At 42.8% G+C, this 26,334-nt stretch overlaps 1 protein-coding gene across 1 annotated transcript in view; it reads left to right on the top strand.

The window, feature by feature from the left end:
- The first annotated feature begins 7,625 nt into the window (after nt 1-7,625).
- Nucleotides 7,626-26,334, top strand: part of FGF13 (fibroblast growth factor 13) — a 464,013-nt gene continuing 445,304 nt past the window's right edge. The window contains exon 1 of the mRNA XM_074359695.1: nt 7,626-7,912. The gene's annotated coding sequence lies outside the window, so the exon portion shown is untranslated. The remainder of the gene's footprint in view (nt 7,913-26,334) is intronic.

Here is a 26,334-nt window from a genome sequence, read left to right as displayed (position 1 = left end):
TTGAAGTTTGTGATGTATTCAGAAAATAGGGTTACAACACTTGCGCTATGTTTAACATATTATTAATATGTTAATATTTTAACATGCATTTTAAAATATCACTGTAGTATAACTTTATTTGGATTAAGTGAGTTATTATCTGTAAAGGGCTTGGAACAGAGTCTGGTACGTAGCAAATCCTGTATCTTTGCTGTTGTTGTTATTGATGTGAAAAGTTTAACTCTGAGACTGTGACTATGTGGCTTTCTTCCCTCACATCCCCGCTCCACATAATCAGCCCTGGTTGCATGAATAGTAGGATGACTCTTTTCTTTGAGGAGAAGTCTACATTTAATCATTTTGCCTCATCGCTGAAAGCCTTTAGTAGAAGTATGTTGAAAAGAAGTTAATTTAGCTAATAAAGTATATTACATTTTGTGAAAATGAAAAAGGCTTATAAGCAGGCATGGAGCAGTAGAAAAGAGGACCAATCTTTCAGCCCTAATGTCTACTCCTGACTCTGTCCCTAAGATACTGTGTGACCTTGAGCCAACTTCTTCCCTCCTCTGGGCCTCAGTCTCCTTATAAGTAAAATGGGGGAGAGGATAAGACCAGATGACCTCTAGGTCTCAGTTGAGTTTTGGAAATGCTATAAATCTGTCAGTCCTGGTGGAGTTGGCTGATCAGAGTGAGCAGACTAGTAACATCTCCCGGTTCCTGGGCAAGGTAGGGCACTATAGCCACTCCTTCACAAAATGAAAGGGAACAGGCCATCAGGCAACTCCTAGTGACACCAGGGGATCAGGAGGGCCAGACGGATAAGATGGTTTAGCTCGGTTTTCAGGATTTCAGGCTACAGTTCAGCTGATGAGTTAGCTGCTTTCAGGAAATACTTTGGCTTTCCATGACAGCCTGGGGTATAGACGGGTAGGACAGAAGAGAAAAATGGTAATTTTTGAGAGTCTACCATGAACCAGGTAAGATGCGAGGTATTTCCAAATACATTTTATTCTCTGCATCGTACACGTCAGAAAACTAAAGCTCAAAGAGATGGAGTGACCCCAACAGGCTGATAGACAGCCTTTCAGTTTCTCCTTCCTACTCTCTTACTCTCCTTGTAATCAGAAGGGCGAGACTACGGCTGGTGGAGCAGGAGCCCTTTCCTGCTGTGACAGGCTCCACGGTCTCTGTGGTACAGTGTTAGCCTTGTTAACCTCGACAGTGGCTGAGGTTCGTGAAGGAGGCTGGACCAGAGTGAAGTGACAGGAAAACTTAGGATACAGACAACAAGCAGCACTTGCTTGGCCCAAAGTACATGTGTTTCGCTGCTCCCCAACACGTGACCAGGTTGAGGCCCTCCTTTTTTTGTTGTTAATTGAGACACTGGGGAGAGATCCCAGAACTTTGTGCATGCTAAGCATGCGCTCTACCATTGAACTGTACCCTCCCCCCGAAGCCTTCCTTTTTTGACTAGCCCAGCAGAAGAGCATTTTTCTTCAGTTCTGTGAAGAATTCTGTTGCTTCCCCAAGCACAAGGCAGAAATTTCTGAGAACTGTGACACTCCCTTCTCTCCACTGACTCGCTCCACCATCCTCATCTCCTGCGTGGGCTCATTCACCCTCAAGGGTTTTGAGTGTATTGCTTTCTGCAGTCTTGTCCTCTCGTGCACTGGACTTCTGTTGTTTCTGCCTCCCCGGCTTTCATTTCCCCATCTTCTGATGACACTAGTTGTTACTGAGGAACCTCTTCTCAGTCCAGTTGGCTTGGGTGGGATTGACCGCCATCCACACCTCAGGGGTAGGTATGTGACCTGGGCCTGGCCTACTGATGGAATCCAAGCTCTTGGCCACAGCACCAGTCCAGTTCAATGAGACTCAGTTCTGGAATTTTGGTTGGTATTATTGGAAAAGAGGTCTCTTTCCACTAGATTTGTAGCTCTGAGGTTATCAGAGAGGCACCAGCCTGATGGGGAAGCCTGTTCAAGTTGGGTTTCTATCACGGTCAATGTCAAGTCCTAACTCATACATTCAGGGTAACCCCCTCTGCCTTTCCCCCTTACCTTTTGAACCAGAAATCCACTGGCCTCTTGGTAAGGTCGCCCTGACCACATGCCGACCCCACCCTGAGGGTCCTATACAGCTCCAGAGCTGGTCCGCTCCTCCGACCTGTGCCTTCTGCGTCCGTCTCTGCCTTTGTGGATCCCCCCACGAGGGAGCTGTTTTCCTCTTATGCCCCATCTCCTGACCTGGCCTCCCTCTCTCCAGCACTGCCTATTCAGTTGCCATCCTCATAGGATGTTCATGACCCCAGGCTCCTGGGATGAAGGCCTGCTGCTTTCCTTGCAAATTTCATTTTCTCAGATGACAGTCTCTGTGCCTACTGAGGCAATTCCTTGACTGAATTCTTTTTAACTATACTATATGGCTTCTGGAAGGCTAGGCCCCAGCATTGACTGTATTTGGCATTTTGAAATATTTTATATATATATATGTAAGTATATATATATATATATATATATATATATATATATATATATATATATAACAAATGCCTGTTGTCATTGATGTCATAACAAATTATGATAATAAATAAAAGCAGTTTCCCTCCCCCAAACTACCTGTTTTGTAGGGTAAGTTTTGTAGTCCTAGAAAGGGTGTCCAGATAGCCTTGGATGGTGTCTAGACAGTTTTGGGAAGACACTGCTGTTTCCTGTGTTTAATTAAGATAAATGATAGCATTTTATATCTTCTACCACTGTGCTTGCTGTGTCCTTTCTCTGTGCCAGGCCATGTGCTAGTGCTGGGATAGTGGGAGAAAGAGAAAGAGAAAGAGATGGACAAAGACGTCACAGCCCCCGTCATCAAAGCACACAGGCACACACATCGCGCTGGTCTGCATATTCCACATCCATCAGAGATTTCATTTCCGGCCTTTGTTGTGGAGAACAGATGGGCTTGTGGCTGGGGAAGCACTTGGAGGGTCTCTCCAGGTGGGCGGTGGGGCGGGGATGGTCTTGTGGTCTGTCTTAGCCCATCCAGGCGCATCCAGAATCTCCTTGTCTATTACTCTGCCTGTGCCATCCTACCAAGCGCTTGGACCCATCCATGCAAGGTCCCAGAAGAGAAGCTCCTAGAAAACAGAGATCACAGAGAGCACAGACCCAGCATGGTCACCTTGGAAATGCTCCCAGGGGTGGTAATGAGTGGGACACCATGACAGCCCCGTTTGCTCAGTTAGCTTCCGGATTGCCTGAGTGAGAGGATGTTAGCCAAGCTTAGCCGTCTGCCTAGTGAAGCCACCCCAGCCTTGCTGAGCTGCTCAGCAAGAATTGGGCGCCAGATCCAAAATGAATCTCATGATCTTCAGTTTCTCCTCAAGATGTTCACCCCCCATCCCCCACTGCCATCTACCTGCTCTGGACTTAGGAGTCATCCCTGACTCCTCCCACTCCCTCACTCCCACTTCCCAATAGGCAGGTCTTTCTGTTGATTCTGTTTCCTAAATTCTTATAAAGTCTGTTTGCTTCTCTCCCATCCCCCTATTCCAGAAGAGGCCACCATCGTGTCTCACTTGGTCCTCTTTAATAGTCGGCCAGGTGGTCCCCTGCTTCTACTCCTGCCTCTGCCAATACATTTCCCACAATGTTGTCAGTGGGGTGTTTTAAAAATGCAAACGAGAGCATGTCAGTCCCTTGCATAGAGCACTTCATTGCTTCCTATTGCTCTCAGGAGAAGGTCCACACTCTTTACCATGGCCCATGAGGCCCTGTGTGGACTCTGTTTCCTCCTCTCTAACTTCATCTCGGGTCATATCCTCCCTAGCTCTATGTGCTCCAACCTCATGGGCCTTCTTTCAGGGTCTTTCCCATTTCAGAGCCTTCCTTTTGCTTGAGAAACTTCCCTCCCAAATCCTGTCCTTCCACCACCACTTGTTCTGGACCTGTGGCCCCATGCCTGGGCCTTCTGTTCCTTGATCTCGGCTGCTGGGGCTCAGGAGAGGTGGGGTGCATCATAAATAGCTGGCAGTAGAGGTTGCCAGATGATTCTACTCTGGGAGTTCCTTGAGCACAGGTCCCATGACTTCTTTTCTTTTTTAAAATGATTTCTATTCATCTGTTATAGAAATTTTCAAGCGTACAGAAAACTGAAAAGTACAGTGAACTACCCTGTGCTCATGACCCAGCTACAACAATCATCAGCTCAAGGTCATTCTTGTTTCATCTGTATCCCCACCCATTTCCTCCTATCAATCATGTAGTATTTGAAGCCAATGTCAAATATCATTTCATCTATAAGTGCTTCAGTGTCTGTCTCTAAATGGTCTCTAATTTTATCAATAGAATTCTATCACATTAAAAAATGAACAATTTCTTAACTATTAAATATCCAGTCCATATTAAAATTCCCCGTATTGTTTCCCAAATGTGTTCTTACGGTTGGTATATTTGATTCCACACAAGGTCAGTACATTGCATTTGGTTGATATATCTCTCAAATCTCTCAGTCATTGTTCCCCCTTCCTTGCTTGTTTATTTGAAATGTATGTATTGAAGAAACGAGAGACCAGGAGCGTGTTCCTCTGTGTTTTCCTATTGTCTAGGGTAACAGCTAGAAAAGAACCAAAACTTAAGCAACATCGGGCAAATGAATGAATGACGGAGTGCAGAAGCATGGCGGCGTCAGCCTGGTGCCGCACTTGGATGGGCTTTCCACTTCTCAGCTGCCTTTGCTGTGGTCCATCCAGGGAATAGTCCCCACCTCATCCGTCCCTCAGTCTTCTGGTCGGCAACGTGGAGCGGCTCATACCTGCCTCCTGCTCCAGTTCCTCGGGAGGTTGTGACAAAGGCTGGGATTTTAAAAATAAAGCCTAAAACAGCTTTGAGCAATTGGTGCTATAAATACCAGAGGAGGAATTCTATTATTAAATGTCCTTTGTTCATAGAAGCTGCAGGCAGAGTGGTAAGGTTGAGAAGGAGAGCCCCCCTCCCCTCTGTCCTTTTCCCACTGCTTCCACGAGTGTGGCCACTGGAGCGGGCAGGGCTGGGGCAGGCCCCGGCGCGGGGAGCCCCAGGGCTCCCTGGAGACAAGGCAGCCCTGCTCTGGCTGGGACAGGCCTGCAATATCCTGTTCCATCCCGGCAAAAATAGAATAACAGGAGAATGCGAGGACCGAGGCAACTGTTCCTGTTTTGAAAAGTGTCGGAAGGATGTAGCTACAGGTGGGGGTAAATGGCGGCCCCTCGGAGTGAAGCCCAGCCAGGAAGTTGCTGGACCTGCTCGGTGCCGAGCTGAGATTTGGGCTGGATGCCTGACAGCACCTGTGGCCCCAGGGTCTGTCCCATCAGGTCACTGGTGACAATGGAGAACTTCTTGCCTGGAAATTCTGCACGTGTTTAGGAGTCAATTCGTTTTCATTTCGAACAAAGAGATCAGAGAAGCTCTGATGACTGGCCAAGAACTACTCCAGGGAAGTTCAGAGCCAGTTAGGTCAAGTTTCATCCTCCCCTGGTTCAGAGAGAATTCCATTCGGGAGCCAGCCACCCTGCTGTATTACTCTGGCCTGGGCAAGCAGCCAGGAAACAAAAGAGGGGCCTTGCCCTTTGGGGCATTTTGTACGTAATTCCAGCGGGGGCTCTGTGTGAGGCTGTGTTGAGTACTTTCCTCCCTACCAGCCCCCCCTTTTTATTGGCATTTGTTGAAGCCAATACCTCTGGTCTCTAACAGATGGGGTGTGCACATCGGGGGTGTGCTCTGGGAATTACAGTGACAACAGAACATAGGAGTCTGCAAAATGAGCAAACCACTAGGAATTTTTAAAGTAAATTTAAAAGTAATGAGGGCCTACAAGTCCCCATATGTGAAGTGGGAAGTTTTCAGTTTCAGCCTTTTCTGAGCTTTCTGTGGGCCTAAAAGAGGAGCTTATTTTGGAAGTGGAAGAAGTATGATTTTTTTCCTCATCAACTCCGAAGGGGTTGAACTGATTTAGCTCGAACTATAAAAAGACGAAAAGCAAATGTGCCCTGGTACAAGATTTCTGTGTGGAGCAGAGTGGAAGCAGCCAGAGGGGTAAGACCATGAGAATCTCGTGCCTGGAAACCATACTGTTTCAGCTGATTTTTCAGATGCCCGTTCGAGGGGCTTAAGGCTAAGTGTGGGCATGGGGTTCTGAGTCAAATAGGCAATTCATTCTAATTTTTTTTTTCTAATAAGAGGTTACTAGAAGCTTATGGGAATCTGAAATTCTTTTTCTAAATATTCATATTTTATATAAAACTACCAGCAGAGCTAGGATTTTCATATCTGTTTAACTAATGAATTTAACCATGTATTGACCAATTAAAGAGGGACATGGTCTAGAGTGGTTAAGAACGCAAACTTTGGAGATAGAGAGACCTAAGTTCATACCCCAGCTCTTCCCCTTACCAGCCGCTTCAACTTGACACTGAGCTTTGCTGCTGCTTCAGTAGGATGATGAATACGGAATAGAATATTCCCTGACACATGATGAACACCCCCAAAACAGTGGTTATAGTAGCAGCCGTCATAGTATTTATGAAATTGGGGTGGCCCAAGGGCTTACCTTTGTGTTCTTTTCTACCAAATCCTGTAGCTCATTGTTTTTCAAACAAGTGAAATTCGATGGTGACCAGCAGTAAGAAATACATTTCATGGAGTGATTGCGTTCATAAACCCATAGAAGAAACAAAAGTTTCACAGAACAATATTCCCCCTTACTGTGTGCAATGCGCTCTATTCTATCCCATTCTTTTTTACTCTGTTCATTTTATTTCTTGTATGCTGATCACAACCCACTAAGTAGCTTTCACTGCGGTAGAATGGGTCATGGCCCACAGTTTGTAAAACACTCACTAGATGAATCTGGGAAAGGCAGTTAGCACTCTCAGGAGCCCAGAAAGCTGTCTTCTGAATTAACACCTCTGGCCAAGTTTTGGATCCAAAATAAATGTTCCCCATGAATTATCTTTCCCATTAAAACTACCTCTTAGAACAATGAATGACAGCTGCGAAGGGACGAAACACCAGCCCTCTTACTTTCACCCCAGGCCTGGCTCCTGGATGATGACATTCTTTTCTAGACCCTTCTAGCAAGTCCAGGCCAAGATCTGGATTTCACCTGCAGGACCTGGTATGCACTTGGGAGTAGAAGTGTGTGTGTGGGTGAGAGAGAGAGAGAGACAGAGAGAGAGAGAGAGACAGAGAGAGAGAGAGAGAGAGAGAGAGAGAGAGGTGTTGGGTTGTAGGAATTGGGGAAGAGAGGGAAAGGACTGCCAACTTTTCAGTTTTTCCCTCTGATGTCATCTACCTATCAAGTTTCTGCCAGGTTGGAGGGGAATGCCCACTCCCCTGGGGAATAACACTTTCCTTTCCAAAGGATCCTCCTGCGGAGATGCCTGAGACGGTGAGAAAGAGCCAAAGCGCCCCCAGTCGCCAGCTCTTTGCTCCACCTCCCTGGTTTGTTCCCTTCGCCTTGACAGAGCCTTGGTCCAGTAAGATGATCTGACCACAGCTGGTCTCCTACACTTAGAACAAGTTGGAAGCAAGAGAACTTGGGGAAGGAATTTGGTTTCACTAAAAATAGCTGCAGTATAGACCCTGTGACTTACCACTCCTCAGAACAGTCTGCTATGAACCGCAGAGGGTCCACTGACCCCTGCGATCACTTTGGACTATTTGCTTGTCTTGCCTGGAGCCCTTGAAACCAGGAGGGGCTTAGGGAGCTGGAGGTGCTTTGGCTCAGATGCAAACTCTTGCAAATCTCAGACACGCACCGTGATGATATGACCAAGAAGCTTCCTCCCCCCGGGAGCGCGTGACCATTGGCAGTAATTACAGCGGGTCCCTTTAAGAGTTTGGTCCATGGTGGGATCTTGCTTGTTCCTCACCACCAGGCCCGTTGCATCTCCCTTTCTCAGGTAGGTGAAATCAGACTGGTTGGGGGAAATGTTTCTGGAATTGTGATCCTCTTGGGTAACGCCGACCCAGGTTTCCTCGGCCTGGGGCAGGGAGGCAAGTGCCAGGGTAGGACATAGCTTATGACTCAAAGTCTGCATACATGCTCCCAACACACTGATCAAGCCGCAGTAACATTGGGGAACTGTTTTTTCCCTTGCACCCGCCTACCCCAGAGCCAAGGTATTAGCTGGCAAAAAAGCACCTCAGATGTTAAACTTTAACCCTTTCTCAACTTCTCTACCTAGAGTTGCTTTTTTTTTTTTTTTTTTTTTTTTTTTTTTAGGTGCCTTGTCCTTCCTTGTCCTGTTACTAACTCTGAGAAATTGAACTTGGCTCAGGGCACTGGTGATGCGTGTTTGCCTCTTCTGTTGTACAGTGACAGAGAGTGCTAGGAAGCCGTCTAGAGCAGGGATTCCTACAGCGGAACCAGCCCCAGTGCACAAAAGACTCGTTTGGATTCCATTTCCTCCCTGCGATACTCCTCTCAGGACTCATCTCTGATTTCTAGCCTGTTTACAGCAGTGGGCCTTGAGGAAGGAGTTGGAATTGAAGGGGAGCTGGGAAGTTCTGGGGGTCAGGTTAGGAGCCCTCGGAGAGCAAAAAAGCTGCCTCGGCTGTTGGAAGGTTAAACGCTAACAACTTCTTGCTTAAAGTTCACTTTTGAGCATTTGAAAATCACGAGGTACTATGCCAGCATTCCAGCTTGCCAAACCAAGGTGTTTGCATGAAAACGAAGAGACACTTTAGTAACAGACATACATACTTTAAATGAAAACTACAATCTTAAAATATTATGTGGCTGGAGGAAACAATTCTTTAGACTCAGAATCATCTGCGTGCATTTTGTAGAAGAATGGATTACTGACTGGTACTTGAACGTGATATCCCTACTTTTTTTTTCCCTTTCACCCATCTTTGAAGTAGATGAGTGTCTAAATAACATAAACTTAAAATCTTAAACCTAGAGGAAACAGCTTGGAAGTCGCATCTAATCAATATTGGAGCATGAGTTGGGTTGAGTGACCACCTGGCCCATAGCGATTGTTGCTTCAGTTTCCCCTGTGACTTCAAAATGGATACATGGTGGATACTTCCATTTTGAAGCCAGGGCTCTATTGGCGTCACATCCTACTAGCCCTTTCTCCTTTCCCATCATACTTTAAGGTTCATTCATGTTGCTGCAAAGCTAGATAAAACTAGAAGGTTTTGAATTCTTTTCCCCCTGTTGCCTTTGTGCAACCATATGGCATCATTAGTACCAGGCGCTGGTCTTACTGCCCAAACATATTGTGACATTTGACTGAAAGTTGTCAGGGGTTTTGCATTCAAACTGGGTATTCATTTTATTGAAATGCTCTAGAGAAAGCGATTTGCTGGATGTTGCCCATAAATAGCACACTTGTCTAGTGCTTTGAACAAATGACTCCACTAATAAAATCTCCATGAACAAACAACTTTTCAGGAATGCATTTGTCAGTAAAGCAGTGATTCCGGAACTCCGTTTTATGAATCAGTGCCAGGCTGGCTGCCCAGGAATCACCTGGAAAGATTGTTTAAAAATGTAATTTCGGGGCCACATCTGTGGGAATTCGGATTCCAAAGGTCTGGGAGTGGAGCCCCACAACCTGGACTTTTAACAAGCCATCCTAATCATTCTGATGCGTGGCCAGATTTGGGAGGCACTGTGAAAGTCAAAGTTCTCCTGTTTTTGTTTATTTATTTGTTTATCTCAAATCTCTTCAGAATAAAGTTCAAACTTCATTTGGCATTCCTCAGGCCCTCCGCGTTCCAGCCCTAGCCCACCTTTCCCAGCTCATCATTCCTCTTGAACCACCAGCTCGCCCAGTCACATTGAATTAGCCGCGATTTTCTGTTTTGCTTACATGCCCGGGCACTTTACTAATGCCTTTGACTGCTGTGTCTGTCCTGACGTTTCTGCACACCCACATCTGCCCCATTTCTTGCGGTCTGTATTTCAGCGTGCATGAGAAGGGCTCTGAGGGCTTCGTTAAAATACCAGATCCTGAGGTGCACTTCTGGGGATTCCGATTCAGCAGGTCTGGAGTTCTTTGGCACCTCCCAGGGTCTGATGCTACCACGCTTTGGGAAACACTACATCTGGCTCAAATGTCATCTCTTTATAAAACCACTTCTCCAAGCATTCATGCTTCTCCACTCCAGCTCCCATAGCATTTGGTTTATAGATCATAATTTAATCCTTCACTCTTTACCTTTTGTTTGAATTATTCCTGTACATCATGTCCCTCACTCAACAAACATTCCCTGAGTGCCAATATGAAAAGTATGTATCTTTCCTCAGGAACCCATGCTCCTTGGGAAAAGGAATCTCTGTCCATTTATCTGTGTAAACACCTTGGGCATGAGTGTGGAGTGTGTCAGTGGGCATCGTAAAGTTTAAATCACCTTGCAATAGATGAGGATAGAACCTGTCCCAAGATAAAGCTTTATTTCTCCTAAAAATGTGGATGTGAGGCAGATCCTTTCTGTTTCTGTGCCCCAAATCTGAGATTTATGCACGAGAGCGGGATCTGAGAAGGCTTCGGTAGTTGGGAAATTGCAGAGCACAATGATGACTGGGTTCCAGGAAATCTCTTGACTTGTAGGATGGGAAAGCACCTGGCATTTCTAATGCAGTAGTTCTGCCATAAGGGAGGGATGAGCACAGCACCCCGGGGTGCAGAGGAGGGACAGGAGATGGTGATGGAGATCTACAGGGGCTTCACTTGCGGCAGACTTCCCTGCTTTGCCTTACCTGGTGTAGTGACTGCAGCTCCTCTAGAATTGTTCGTTATTGAAATGCTGTGACTCTTTAATTATGTGTAATTTACTTAAACACATATAAAATTATGTAAAAAAAATATAACCCATATTACTAGCCTAGTACATATCCTTCCATTTGTCTATTCTCATATAACTATATGAAACATGCATATGTGCACATATATACATGAATATATGTTTTTTATTACAGATTATTTTCTAAAAATTATGTCGTGTTACTTACACATTGCTTTTTTATTGAAGTATAGTCAGTTTACAGTGTTTTGCCAATTTCTGGTGTGCAGCATGTTTCAGTCATACATATGCATACATATATTTGTTTTCATATTCATTTTCACTAGAAGCCATTACAAGGTATAGAATATAGTTCCCTGTGCTATACAGTATAAACTTTTGTTTATCTGTTTTATATAAAATAGTTAGTATCTGCAAATCTCAGACTCCCAATTTATCCCTTCTCACCCCCTTTCCCCCCTGGTAACCATAAGTTTGTTTTCTACATCTGTGAGTCTATTTCTGTTTTGTAAATAAGTTCGTTTGTCTTTTTCTCTTTAGATTTCACATATGAGTGATATAATCTGGTATTTTTCTTTCTCTGTTTGACTTACTTCACTTAGGATGACAACCTCCAGGCCCATCCATGTTGCTGCAAATGCCATTATTTTATTATTTTTATGGCTGAGTAGTATTCCATTGTATAAATATAACACTACTTCTTTATCCAGTCATCTGTTGATGGACATTTAGGTGGTTTCCATGTCTTGGCTACTGTAAATAGTGCTGCTGTGAACATTGGGGTGCATGTATCTTTTCAAATTAGAGCTTCCTCCAGATAAATGCCCAGGAGTGACTTACACATTTCTGTATCTTATTCTTCTTTCCATTTACTAGCTACATGACCTTAGGTTCTCTGGGCTTCAGTTTCCTCATCTGAAAAGTGAGGATGATGATAGTACTTATCTCATAGGGTTCTTGTGAGGATTCATTGAGTTAAAATACATAAAGCACTTAAAATAGTGCTATATATGAGTATTTGCTATTATCATTATTACTATTATTCTTATTTAAAAAAACCTACAAGTCATTTGCAGTTGCTTCATTTCATTCTTTTTAATGGTTGCACAGAATTTTGTGATGGAGAACAATTTAGTCATCCACTCAATTTTTAGTGGACGTTCACTTTGCTTCCATTTATTTTTGTCACTAAAAAGCAACATTGCAAAAAAAAAACAAAAAAAACCCTTGTATATATACCCTTAGCTGCACTTTTTTTCCCTCTGGGCCAGATTCCCAGGAATGGAATAGCTAGGTTGAAGTATGTATTTATATTATTTTACATTTCATTAAATGTTGCCATATTGCTTTCTAAAAAGGGTGTAACAAATGCACAGTTCCACCAGTAATATACGGGTGTACACCTTTTCCTGCATTCTCCCCAACAGTTGGTCCTTCTGCTTTTTTAAAATTTTAATAGTCCTGTGAAAAGGGTCATCTCATTGTTATTTTAACTTGAGTGTCTCTGACTCGTGAGTTGGAGCATCTTTTTAAAAAATTGTTGGCTGTTTGGATTTTCTTGTTAATAGCTCTTCACATTCTTTGCCTTTGTTTTTGAAAGGTTGTTTTTCCTTGTCAATTTGTAGGAGCGCCATGTATTCTATTGCCATAAGCCCCTCAGCTATTCTCTGTGCAGCTGTTTCCAATTTCTTGTTTTATTGATTTCAATTATTGTACCTTGTGCCAAATTTTTGAAAAATTGTATAAAGTCACATTTCTTTTATTGCTTCTGGGTTTTAAGGATTGGTTAAGAGGCCTTTCCCACCCCTAGGTTGTGTGTATATTTTCCTAGATTTTCTTGCAGGACTTTTACTGCTTTTCTATGTAAATATTGTCTTTACCTGGCAACTATTGATTTTTGGCATAAAATTGAGGTCCAATTTTTTATTCTTGCAAATTAATATCCAGTTGCATCTGTATTGTTCATTAACAATCCATCCTTTTCCCACTGAAATGAAATGCTACCTTTGCCATGTACCAAATGCTTATATATGGGACTTAATTCTGCATTCTCTATTTTATTCCTCTGATCTAATTGCCTATCATTCTCATGACACTACCGTGTTTTGATTTGATTGTGGTGACTTTGGATATATCTGATATCTGGTTAAGAGATCCCTCTCATTCTTATTTTTCATGGCTATTCTAAGGTTTTTATTCTTCCATGTAAGTATTAAGATTATGTATATAGGTCTTCCTCAACTTATGATGGGGTTATGTCCTAATAAATCCATTACTGAATGCATTTTCGACTTAAGGATACTTTCAACTTACGATGGACTTATCAGGACGGAACCTGAAAGTTGAAAATATCCTAAGTCGAAAATGCATTCAATACACCTAACCTATTGATCATCATAGCTTAGCTTAGTCTACCTTAAACATGCTCAGAACACTTATATTAGCCTACAGTTGGGCAAAATCCTTTAGTACAAAGCGTATTTTAAAATAAAGTGTTGGATGTCTCATGTAATTTATTGAATACTGTAGTGAAAGACAGTGGTTGTCTGGATGCAGAATGGCTGCAGGTTTATCGGTGGTTCACCCTCATGATCACCTCGCTGACTGGGAGCCGCAGTGGCTGCTGCTATCCAAGATCGCAAGAGAGAATATTAACTGCATAGCGCCAGCCTGCAAAATGATCAAAATTCAAAATAGGAAGTACAGTTTCTACTGAATATATTTTGCTGTTGCATAATTGTAAAATCACAAACTCATAAGTCAAACCATCATAAATGGGGGACCATCTGTAAAAACAGGTTCCCTCTTTTTCCCTTGAAAAAGTATGCTGGGAATTTAAATTGGAATTTAAAAAAATAATGTTGATTTGGGGAGAATTGAAATTTTATGATATATAGTCTTATGATTCTTTAATTCGTTCCCTTTTTCCGATTTTGTTTTATGTCCTTCAGTAAGTTATTCTAATTTTCATCCTACTGGTCTGATGCTTTTCTTGCTATATATGTTTTCTTCATTATGATGAATATAATTTTTCCCATTTTCACTTCTTGGTATTGATTGCTTGAATAGAGAAACACTATTTGTTTTGTATAGTAACCTTGTATTCCTTTACCATACCAAATTCTCTAAATAAGTCCCACAGATTTTACTAGAGTGTTTTGTTTGTCTGGCAGTACAGATATACCATTAGCAGACACAGAAATAGATGTATTTTCTGATATTTAGTTCTTTCTCTCTCTCTTTTTTTTTTTGTCCTTTGTTTAAGCTAGAATCTCTAAGGCAATGTTGAAATAAATAGGGATGAGAGGCATTCTTGTCTACTTCTGAATTTTATTTGAACAGGTCAGTGTATTGCTATTTGGGATAGTTTTTGGCATCCATTTATGGTAAACAGTCTGTATTATTTTAAGAAATACCCTTCTAATCCTGTTTAACTTAGAAATGTATTAGGAGTGGAGCTGAATTTTATCAGGTGGCTTTTAAGCCTTTCTTGATATCATTATTCATATAGTTTTCTTCTCTGATTTACTGATGTAATGAATTATGTTGATAGATTTGCTGATACTGAACCTCCTTTGCATTTCCAAATGTAATCCTATATGTCAGTAATTTCTGTGAAACAAACCAGCCAGAATCTTAGTGACTTCAAAAACAGCAATCATTTCTTCCTGCCCATGTGTCTTCAGCTTTGTTGGGGTCTGGCTGGTCTAGTCTGGGCTCTGCTTGTCGCTATAGGTCTGTTGGTCTTTTGGGGCTGCTTTGTTTCAGGTTGCGGTGGTTGGAGCAGCTCTGCCCCAGGTGACTCTTCTCCTCCTGCTGAGGCAAGCAGGCAGGCCAGGCTCAGCTCGAAGTGACTGCAGATGCATAGGAGGTGGAACTGCCTAAAGCCTCTTAGCTTGGGCTAGGAAGTGGCGCCCTTCTACCTCATCTAATTCTCCTAAAGGCATTTGGCTAACCCCAAAGTTAAGGGGCAGGGGAATGTATACCATGATGGCAAGAACTCCAAAACCACATGAAAAAGTTCTTGGACACAGAGAGGGGCAAATGTGGGGGCCAATACTGTAATTCACTACTCCCCATGTAGCCATAATTTTACTTTATTGGAAGATCACTGGTTGTCTTTGCTAATGTTGTGTTCAAAATTTTAGCATCTTCATTTTAAAAATGAGTATTTATAGATTTTTTGTAGCCTCCTTTGTAGATTTGAGTATTAAATTTAGATTGGCTTCATAAAAGAAGAATTAAGGGGGTTCCCATTGACCTGTTCTATAGATAACCCCAGCAGCTTTCTCCACTGGAGAAACCAGTGCTCAACACAGCCCTAGTAGACGCCTTACTGATTTTGCTGGATTTTTCCCCTGCAGCTATTTGTCTTCATTAACATCAGCCACCTGAGTCCCTCTCTACTCCCTCCGTCCTGCTTCTGCCTGAGCCCCGAATTCACGCAGGCAGCCAGCCCAGGCCTCTGTGGCTCCATGAGTGCAAGACACAAACCCACACCTCCCCCGACACACACACATAGCTGACGCACACCGCTGTGTGTGCTCTCAGGGCCAGACCCTTCAGCCGTGCACTTGCACATGGCTGGCCTGACACCCATCACTAGGTTTCATTGCTATGTGTGCACCTGTGGCAGTACCCTACAGCCATGGAAGTGCAAGGCCCCTGCAGCTGCTTATGGGGCGCCTGGATCTGGCCCTGTCTCCTGTTACTGGCCTGCACCACTAGACTCACCTGCAGCTGTACCCACCATCTGTGCACCTGTATACCCCCAGCCTTTCTCCCAACACTGGTCTCCACTGCCGTGAGCCCATGGTGAGACCCAGGAGCCATGGTAGTACACACTGATAGACAGGGGTCCCCTAGTCCACTGCATCTGCAGTTGGCCACGGCCCTTGATGCTTGCCCTGGCCCTCAACAATACATGTGTATTTGCAAACAGCCCCTGCTACTACGCAGGTACCTGCAGCTGGCCCCCACAGCCAAGTGTGTGCACACCATTGGCTCTCACCACCACCACCACTGCCTGCCTTGCTCCCTAGCCACTGGATCTGGTGGTGCCACTGAGGACCCCAATAGCCCTTGTAGCCTCTGCAGGCCAGGTCCCCCACAGTGCTCTCCAGTGATGACACAGTTGTTGATGCTATGGACCCCAGTGGCCTATGCCAGTGAATTACTCCCACAGACTTGGAGCCACTACAGGCTCCCCTTCTTGGTGCCTTGCATCACTAGACCTGGGGTCACAACACACTCCAACATGCCCCCACTGGCAGGTGAAGGTCTTTCCTTATTGAAGTTAGTCCATAAAGTCTGGAAGAGGTGACTACTTCTTCAGATACACAGATACCTCTGCAAGGCTGCAGGATTCACAAAGGATCAGGGCAATATGACTCCACCAAAGGTACACAATAAATTTCCAGGAACTGAACCCAAACCAGTGGAGCTTTAGGAATTACCTGACAGAGAACTCAAAATAATTTTTTCTGAAGATGCTCAGAGAACTACAAGAGAACACAGGTAACTTAATGAAATCAAGAAAGCAATAGAAAAACAAAATAAGAAGTCCAAACAATGATATAGAGAACATAAGAAGACACAAAACAAAAGGTATTTTTGTATGTGATTGAAGTTAAGTTGCTATCAGCTTAAAATATACTATTATAGCGATAAGATATTTCAAGTAAACCTCAGGGTAACCACAAAACAAAAATCTATAATAGATACACACAAGAGAAGGAATCAAAGTTCACCACTATAGAAAATCATTAATTCACAAAGGAAGACAGCAAGAGAGGAAGAAGGGAACAAAGGAAAAACAAGAGCCAGAAAACAGTTAGCAAGATTGCAGTCATAAGTACATAAGTAACCATCAATAATTACTTTAAAGGAAAATGGGTTAAATTCTCCAATCAAAAGGCACAGAGTGGCTGGATGGACATAAAAACAACACCCAAGTATATACTGCCTGCAGGAGACTCACTTCGGTTTCAAAGACACACATAAGCTCAGAGAAAAGGGATGGAAAAGGTTATTCAAAAAGAGAACAGGGGTAGCTATACTTATATAAAACAAAATAGACTTTAAGTAAAAAACTGTTAACAGGAGACAAAGAAGGTCATTATATAATGATAAAAGGGTCAATTCATTGAGAAGATATTATAATTATAAATTTATATGCAGCCAACATCAGAGTACCTAAATATATTAAGCAAATTTTAACAGATCTGAAGGATGTAATAGACAATACAGTAATAATAGGGGACTGTAATAACTCATTTTGAACAATGGCTAGATCATCCAGACAGGAAATCAATAAGGAAAAACTGGACTTGAAATATACTTTAGAGCAAATGGACCTACAAGATATATACAGAACATTCCATCCAACAACAGCAGAATACATGTTCTTCTGAAATGCACAAGGAACGTTATCCAGCATAGATTCAATGTTATATCAGAAAACAAGCCTCAGCAAATTTAAAAAGATTGAAATCATACCAAATACCTTTTCCAACCACAATGGTACGAAAAATGGTATGAAAACTAGAAAATTCACAAATATGTGGAAATTAAACAACACACTCCTGAACAACCTATATGGCCAAGGATGAACTCAAAAGAGAAATCAAAAAATAATTGGAAACAAATGTAAATGGAGCACAGTATACGAAAACTTACGACATGCAGCAAAAGCAGTTGTAAAAAGGAAGTTAGTGGTGGTAAGTGCCTACACTAAGCATAAACGAAGACCTCAAATAAGCAACCTCACTCTATGCCTCAAGGAACTAGAGAAATAAAAACAAACTAAGTCCAAAGTTAGCAGAAGGCAGCAGATAGCAAAGATTAAAGCAGAAATAAATGAAATAAAGAGCAGAAAAAACAGTTTAAAAAAAGGTCAATGAAACTAAGAGTTGTTTTTTGAAAAAATAAAACTGACAGATTTTTAGCTAGATTCACCAAGAGAAAAAGAGGACTCAAATAAATAAACTCAAAAATGAAAAAGGAGACATTACAACTGATACCACAGAAATACAAAGGATCACAAGAGACTACCAAGACAATTATATGCAAACAAATTGAACAACCTAGAACAAACGGATAAATTCCTAGAAACATGCAAACTATCAAGTATGAATCATGAAGAAATAGAAAATCTGAATAGACCAGTAACAAGTAAGGAGATTGAATAAGTAAAAAAAACCTCCCAAATTCTGGACACAATAGCTTCACAGACGAATTCTATCAAATATTTGAAGAAGGATTAATGACTATTCTTCTCAACACTCCCAAACTCATTTTATAATGCTGGCACTACCCTGATACCAAAGCCAGATAAGGATACTTCAAAAAAATGAAACTATAGGTCAATATCCCTGATGAATATAGATGCAAAAGTTCTCAACAGAATACGAGCAAATTGAATTCCACAGCACCTTGAAAGGATCATGTATGATGATCAAGTGGGATTTATTCCTGGGATAAAGGATTTCTCAACATACACAAATCAAAAAAATGTGATACACCACATTAATGGGATGAAAGAAAAATTATGTGACCATCTCAATAGATGCAGAAAAAGCATTTGATAAAATTAAACATCTTTTCATGATTAAAAAAAACTCTCAACAAATTGTTTATGGAAGGAATATATGACAAGATAGTAAAGTCCAGATATTACAGACCTACAGCTAACATCATACTCAGAGGTGATAGGTTGAAAGCTTTTTCTTTAAGATCAGGAATGTGACAAGTGTGCCCACTCTCACTACTTCTATTCCACATAGTAGTGGAAGTCTTGGCCAGAGAAACTAGGCAAGAAAAAGAAATAAAAGCATCCAAATTGGAAAGGAAGAAGTAACATAGTCTGTATTTGCCAATGACATGATCTTGGGTATGGAAAATCTTAAAAGTGCCAGTAAAAAACTGTTAGAACTAATAAGTGAATTCAGTAAATTTTCAGAATGCAAAATCGACATATAAAATTAGTTGCATTTCTATACACTATCAAAATTCCAGTGGCATTTTTCACAGTAATAGAAAGAATCCTCAAATTTGTATGGAACTGCAAAAGACCGTGATTAGACAAAGCAAACTAGAGAAAGAAGAAAGCTGGAGGCCTTACATGTCCTGATTTCAAATTATATTACAAAGCTATAGTAATCAAAACAGTATGACATTGACATAAAAACAAACACATAGATCAATGAAACAGAATCGAGAGGCCACTAGGGAGACAAGACTACTAAATGGAGAATGGATAGTCTCTTCAATAAATGGTGTTGGGAAAACTGGATATCCATATGCAAAAGAATGAAATTGGACCTTTATCTTAGATCACTCACAAAAATTAACTCACAATGGATTGAAGTCTTAGTCGTAAGACCTGAAATTGTAGAAGTTGTAAAAGCTCCTAGACATTGGTTATGGCAATGATTTTTTGGATATGACACCAAAAGCATAGGCAACAAAAGCAAAAATTAGTAAGTGGAACCACATTAAACTAAAAAGCTTCTGCACAGCAAAAGACACAATCAACAAAAATGAAAAGGCAACCAACCTACAGAATGGGAGAAAGTATTTCCAAACTGTGTATCTGCTAAGAGATTAATATACAAAATCTATAAAGAACTTGTACAATTCAATAGCAGGAAAAAAAAAGAGCCAATTAAAAAACAGGCAAAGGATCTGAATGGACAGTTTTTTGAAGAAGACCTACAAATGGCCAACGGGTACATGAAAAGGTGCTCAGTATCACTAATTATCAGGAAAATACAAATCAAAACCAAAATGAGATATCACCTCACATCCATTCAAGTGGGTATTGTCAAAAAGACAAAAGATAACAAATGCTGGTGAGGATGTAGAGAAAAGGGAACCCTGGTACACTGTTAACAGGAATGTAAATTGGTACAATCACTGTAGAAAACCGTTTGGAAGCTCCTCAAATAATGAAAAATAGACTTACCATATGATCCAGCAATTTGACCTCTGGGTATATGTCTGAAGAAGTGAAATTACTATCTTAACGTGATATCTGCATTCCCATGTTCACTGTAGCTGTATTCACAATAGGCAAGACATGGAAGCAACCTAGGTGTCCACTGATGGATGAATGGATAAAGAAGATTGGTATGTATACACAAGGGAATATTATTCAGCCATAAAAAGAAGGAAATTTTGTCGTTTGTGACAACATCGATGGACCTTAATAGCATTATGCTAAAAGAAATAAGTCAGGCAGAGAAGGACAGATACTGTGTGATCTCACTTGTATGTGGAACATAAAAATGTTGAACTCATAGAAACAGAGAATAGCGGTTGCTAGGGGCTGAGGGTTGATGGAAATGGGAAGATGTCAGTCAAAAAGTACAAAGTTTCAGTTATAAGATGAAGTTCCAGGGATCTAATATACAGCATGGTGACTGTAGTTAATAATACTATATTGTATATTTTAAAGTTGCTATGAGACTAGAGCATTAATATTCTTCCCATAACAACAGCAACAGTAAAATAGTAATTATGTAAAGTGAAAGCTGGGTTAACCAGCCTTATTTTGGTAAATATTCAGAATATATACATGTATGAATTCATAACATTGTACAGCTTAAACTTACACGATGTTATGTGTCAATTATATCTCAGTAAAGCTGGAAAAAAGGAATGAAAGGACTTTCCTTTTTTTATGGCCAAGAGTAGTTTAAATGATATTAAAATTGCTTGTCTTAAAAAAAAAGTTAAATTAAAACAGATGAACCACTCTGTTATAATGACTTTTTCAATGGTAAGTACTCACTTTTTCAACCTCTTTTCTGATAACTGACCTACTCATCACTTTGTGTTGTGTTAATTTTGGTTTCTAAAAAATCATCCTTCTTCTCTAGATTTTCAAATTTGCTGTTGTAGAGTTTAGTGTAGCATCATTTTATAATTATTTAAATTTTTATGTGTACGTTTCCATTTTCAGTCTTGTCTTTTTCCTTAGTGAGACTTGTAAGCGGGTTATCTGTTTTATGTGTGTTTTCAAAGAACAATTTTGGGTTATTTCATTAATTCCATCTTTTTGTTGTTAAAGCCTTTTCCTAGTTCTTTTTAGTTTAATTTCTGGTTCTTTCCCACAGACCTCAAGATGAAATCTAAGTTCCTTTATCTTTGCATCTTGGTTCATTAATACTAAAGACATTTAAGAATATAGTATTTTTTCTGAGTAAGGCATTTGCTGTGCCAAGTAGGTCTTAGAATAAAATGTTCTTTTAAATTGCTTTCTAGATAGTTTGTAATTTTACTCTTGATCCAGTGGTGTTCTAGGAGTGTTTTTCTTAATTTTCAGTTACTTTTTGCATCTTTTATTTATTTAAATTTTATAGCTGTTATGCTCAGAAAATCTCTTTTCTATTATCTTTAAAAAATATTACTGCCTTTCCTCTTCTTCTAGAAGACTTATTATTCTTCAGGATCGACAAGCCTCTAACATTTTCCTTCATGAGTTCCCTCTCTTGGTATTTTCCCGACTTTGTGCTCTGTGATTCTTCCACTTTCTCTTCCAGGTCCCTATTTGGGGCCTCAGCAGTGATCATCCTCTCCTTCAGTTCATCTACTGAACTGTTTAGTTGGGGAATAACATTTTGTACTTCCAGAAAGTCTCTTTTTAGGCTGCACTTGAATCTCTGTGTAAGCTCCAATTTTGTTGTTACACCTGTCATGGTTGTTCAAGTTGGCATTGGTCTGTCCCCCCATTGGTTGATTTCTTTAGGCGTGCATTGCTTCATCAACCTTCCTCTGGGTGGGGGTTCCTGGATCCACAGAGATGATTATCAAGTATTTTGTTTGTCACCAGCTCATTGCGGTCCTCTCGTGGTGGAAGGGGTCTCTGAGAGCTCCGTAAGGGCTTGGAGGCCCTCAAGTGGTGGGAAATTAAGTACCTAAAGGAAGCTGCCCTCTTTGCAGGTCTCCTGGCAGAAGCTCCCTTTACACGGACCTCATCTGCACCTTTACTTCATCCCTTCTTGGCCCCTAGGAGGCCTGGGAGACAGGGAATAGAGACAGGTCTGGTATTGTTTCCCGATCTCCTGGTCTCCTTGGGCCGGGCCTTTCTTGGGCTGCATCCAGTTTTGCTCAGCACTCAGGAGAAAGCTGGGCCACATTTCTTCCTGCCGAGACTCCCACAGTGTCTAGGACTTCCTCCAGTCTGCCTCTTCTCCACAGACCTCGGCAGCAGCCTGGAGTTGGGAATGGAAACAACCCATGCTTAGGTCACCATCTTCCCAGAATCTTCTGTGGTCTCTAAAGAAAAAGAAGAAAGGCCTGTGTATGACTGGACCTTTGTTAACAGTACTTCCCAGGGAGCCATGTTTAATAACACGGAGCTGGTGATGGGGCTCAGCGTGGAACCTGCGTCCATGTGGGCACAATCGTGAAAATAGAACTACTGAAATATTGCAGTATGAAGGGGTTTACACACACACACACACACACACACACACACACACACACACACACAAAGTGGGAGGAGCTAGGAGAGTGCACGTCCAGAAGGTTCATGCCAGAGGATCAGATATCTCTAATGACTCACCTTGAAGCCTTGGAGGAGGCGAGGAAGCCAGAACTCAACTGGGAGTGTGAGAAGTCACCAGGTCTTGCTGCAAAAGGTGACCGGGAAGCGGAGGCTCATAGAGAAATGTGTGAAGTCGCTCTGTCGGATTGTCACGGTCTCCCGAGAGCAGTGACTTCCGCTTCATCTCCACCTTCCGTGTCTGTTTCTCCCAGTGGCAAACGCTAACCTGGAACCAGCTGGGGAAGGGGCTTCTGGGTAACCTAATTCCTGGCCTTGGTCAAGGGTGACAGTGGAAGCTGAGCTGACCACAGACAGTCGAGCACAGTCCCCCAACAGGAAGACCAAAGAGGAGCAGTGGAGGCTTGTGGCCGTGACAAAGAGGCCTCTGGAGAGACTCCTCTGCCTTCGGTCCCAGGGCCACAGCTCTCCTGACTGCCTGCTTTGATGTGGCTCTCACAGATGTCCCCTCCACTAACACCAAACCCAGAGCATCACTCACTCACTGGTCATGGGATTCTTCCAGAATCCCGTGGCCCATGCCAACCTGTGCCAAGACTGGTATGTGAGCCTTCTTGACTATGTCAACATCTGGCAGTGCCAAGTGTGTAGGCTTTTGCAACAGATAGGCCTGGTTCAAATCCTGATAGTGCTGCCCACTAGCTGTGGGAACCCGAGCAGGTAAATTGCTCTTTCTTGGCCCTTTTCATTATTTATCAATGAAGGGAGACCATATCAAACTTTAAGGACAGTTGCGAGAATGAAATGACAATTTCTATAAAGCGCCATATATTAATTGCCTCTCCTGGTTTTGGTCATTAGTCTTGCTGCCTTGACAAGGCTTCCAGGGCATGCCTACAGAGGAGAAAAATGATGCTGTCGCTTCTTTCCTTTCAGAGTAAGTGGGGACTCTCAGAGGGACCCCTCTTTTGTTGGCTGAGTGGCAGTGAGGCAGATCTCCTATCACTGATCTGAGATGCTCTCCCCCAGAAGCAGACAACAGTAGGTCCTAACCTTGCAGGCTGGGTGATGGAGGGAGAAGGGAAGCTTTATGAAACACAGTGGAATAAAAATGGAGAAAAAGTAATAGGGAAGAGTCATCCTAGACCCTGGTAGTGGAAGACGGGATGAAACAGTGAAAGGAAAGTAACACTGCACTGGCAGGAGTGGATGGGAGGAGAATGAAGAACTCTACAAGTGGTAAACTGAGTACAGGAAGTCACTTAGAGGAGACCATAGTTAGCCAACCGTGTGATGGATATCGTCACTCCAGCTATGTGCCAGGTGCAAATCCATCCCGTGCCAGGTAAAACCACACCAACTGGGTTACAAATGGTCTCCAGTAAAGGGGAGTGAAGGTACAAGTGTCTCATCATTAGAAACCCAACTTGGTATTTCTTGACCATCTGCAAATTATCCCTCTTTCCCTGAAATGTCACCATTATGTACAGCGCCAGCTGGGTATCAGGGCTCTGTGGGCAGGTTTAAATCCAAGCCCCAAACCCTGGCACTCCAAAGAAGACTCCAAGCAACTTCCCAAAAAGACAGGAAAGTTGGAGGCAAAAGGCACAAGTGACCCAGTGATAATCACTTAAACCATCTGAGGAAGAGGAAGAGTCTCGGAATCTCCCCTTACCTAAAGCTCCGGCAGACCGATAGGGTTGGAGAGAAAAAGAGAAGGCACAGGCTGGGATCTCTGAGAGCAGGTGGAGTTCGTGGTGGAAGATGTCCCTTAGGAATCAACAACTGGGAAAGGAAGAGAGGGGAGGGAGAGGGGGGATTTGGGCGGAGGGAGAAGTTGAACTGTGATGCAGGCCCAGTCAATGACTTGGCCAACCAGATGGGGAGCTCTGGAGTGAGTGCCCTCTGTCAGACAGGCTGCATTAATTCCAGTGGCCAGGCCCCTCTCACTTGGGTGTGGGCTGCCCCAGGAAGGACAGGGCCTCCGGTGAGGTCAGGGTTCTGCAGCTGAGGACTGACCCTGGAAGAGCTGACATCTCGAGGCTTCCCCTGCCACTCTCCCTGCAGCTCCATAGGAGGTCCTTTCTGGAAGGGGGATTCATGTGCCCCGTGGGCTCCCTGTCTCCCACGCAGGGGGTCAGGAATTGACAGAAGACAAAAGAAAGCCCCATAAGCCCTGAGATCTCTGTTCTTGCTCTAATGCTTGGCTTTATTTTAAATAAAGAGAAATTTTAGAAACACTAATTATTCTGTAACTTCCACAAAATATGCAGTGTCCTGGAGCAGGAAGAGCAGGGACTTTGGAAACAGAAGGTCCTGTTTGAGCCTCATTCCTGGGTGTACCTTTTTACTGCAATCTTGGCTAAGATGTTTCACCTCTCTGAGCTTGTTTTCTCATTTGGAAAATGGAGATAATAACAGTTATTCATTCAGAGGGTGCTTTGAGTATAAAATGGCATAGTCTGGATAAATATTTAGTGCAGAGCAGGACATCTAGTAAATTAAATAAACAGTATTACAGTGATGTGCCTTTGATGTGCCAGGCATGATGTGAACTGTGCGGTGGGCATGGGGGCAGTGCATCTCAGGAGAGTTTAACCTAGTCCTTGTCATCCAGGAGTTTACAGTCTTGTTGAGGGTTCAAGATATAGGCAAATGGAAGTGTGCTAACAACTTTCTACTCTATCCAAGAATTTCGCAAGAAATAACATTTTTCTGCCTGAAGTATTTGCTGTTAGTGTTGCAGTAGAACCACTCGAATGGAGGCAAGAGCAGGATTTGAAAATCTTCTGGAAGCTGACCTGGGCCGAAGTCTTTTGTGTGTTTTTGCTGGGAGAGCCGGTGCTGCCCAGTGACGTTCCTTGTTGGGGAGTGAGAGTGAATCCTGGAACAAGCTCTCGCTCATTGTTTCCTCCTTCATGGGAGAAGAAAGGGACAGAACATTTAAATTCCTGACAGGCATCCCAACATTGCACTACCATGGTCTCAATGTGCGATTTCAAGGCAGAAGATCATATATATGTTTGGTGTAGATTGGAAAGGTCTTAGTGCTAAGCTGTTTTCGGATAAATCATTACATCTCTCTGTCTTACAACTTTCCCCTACTCTAAAGACCCTTTCTGCTCTATAGAAGAACAAGGAACGGAGTTGACTTGGTCCAAAAGTGATTCTGGGATTCTCATTTCAGTTACCTACTGCTGTGTGTAACAAATCACCCCTCCCAAACTGAATTGCTTAAAGCAACCATTTTGCTTACAATTCTGTGGGTTGGGGATTTGGACACGGTGCCACAAAGATGGCTCTTTTCTGCTTGGTGAATTCTGCAGCCTCGCAGCTGAATGGCTGGGAGCTGGCTGGGATAGCTTGACGGGGGTCACATGTCCGGAGCTTCATTCCTGCTGTCAGCTGGGTTCCTCGGTTCTGCACGCAGTCTCTCCACAGAGCCTCCTTATGCTTCTTCACAACATGGGTGTCAAGGTATCTGCCTTCTTATGAGGAGGCTGGCTTCCCCCAGAAAGAGCAGAGCTGCCCAGTCTCCTAAAGGTTGGCTGGGAGTTGACACAGCATCACTTCGGCCATATCCTTTTGGTAACCACAAGTTATAAGGCCAGCCTGGATTCAGGAGGATATGACCTCTAGAGGGTGGAGTGACATATGCATGAAGGATTAGGAGAAACTGTCGGTCACTGTTCCAGTTACTATTTCTGCATAGCTTATCACCCTAAAGTGAGTGTGGCAGCTAAAAGCAACCATTTAATTTTGCTCATAGTGTTATGTATGGATCAGGGGTTTGAGAAGGGCGCCACTGAAAAGTTCTCCACTGTGAGGTGTCTCACAAGGTGGCAGTCAGTTGTCACCTGGGGCTGTAGTCATTTGGCGATTTGACTGGGCTAGACATCCAAGATGGCTCTCTTGCTTGGCTGGCGGTCAACGCTGGCTGTCGTCTGGGAGCTCAGGTAGCACTGGAAGCTGAAGAGCCTAGATGTGACCTCTCCACCATGGTGGTCTCAGGGCACGCTGACTTCATGCCGGGTGGCTGGCTCTCCCTGGAGCAAG

Source organism: Camelus bactrianus, chromosome X (assembly GCF_048773025.1).
Source record: "Camelus bactrianus isolate YW-2024 breed Bactrian camel chromosome X, ASM4877302v1, whole genome shotgun sequence".
Classification (NCBI taxonomy): domain Eukaryota; kingdom Metazoa; phylum Chordata; class Mammalia; order Artiodactyla; family Camelidae; genus Camelus; species Camelus bactrianus.
The sequence above is the reverse complement of the archived record's forward strand: the minus strand, read 5'-3'. Positions and strand labels throughout refer to the sequence as shown.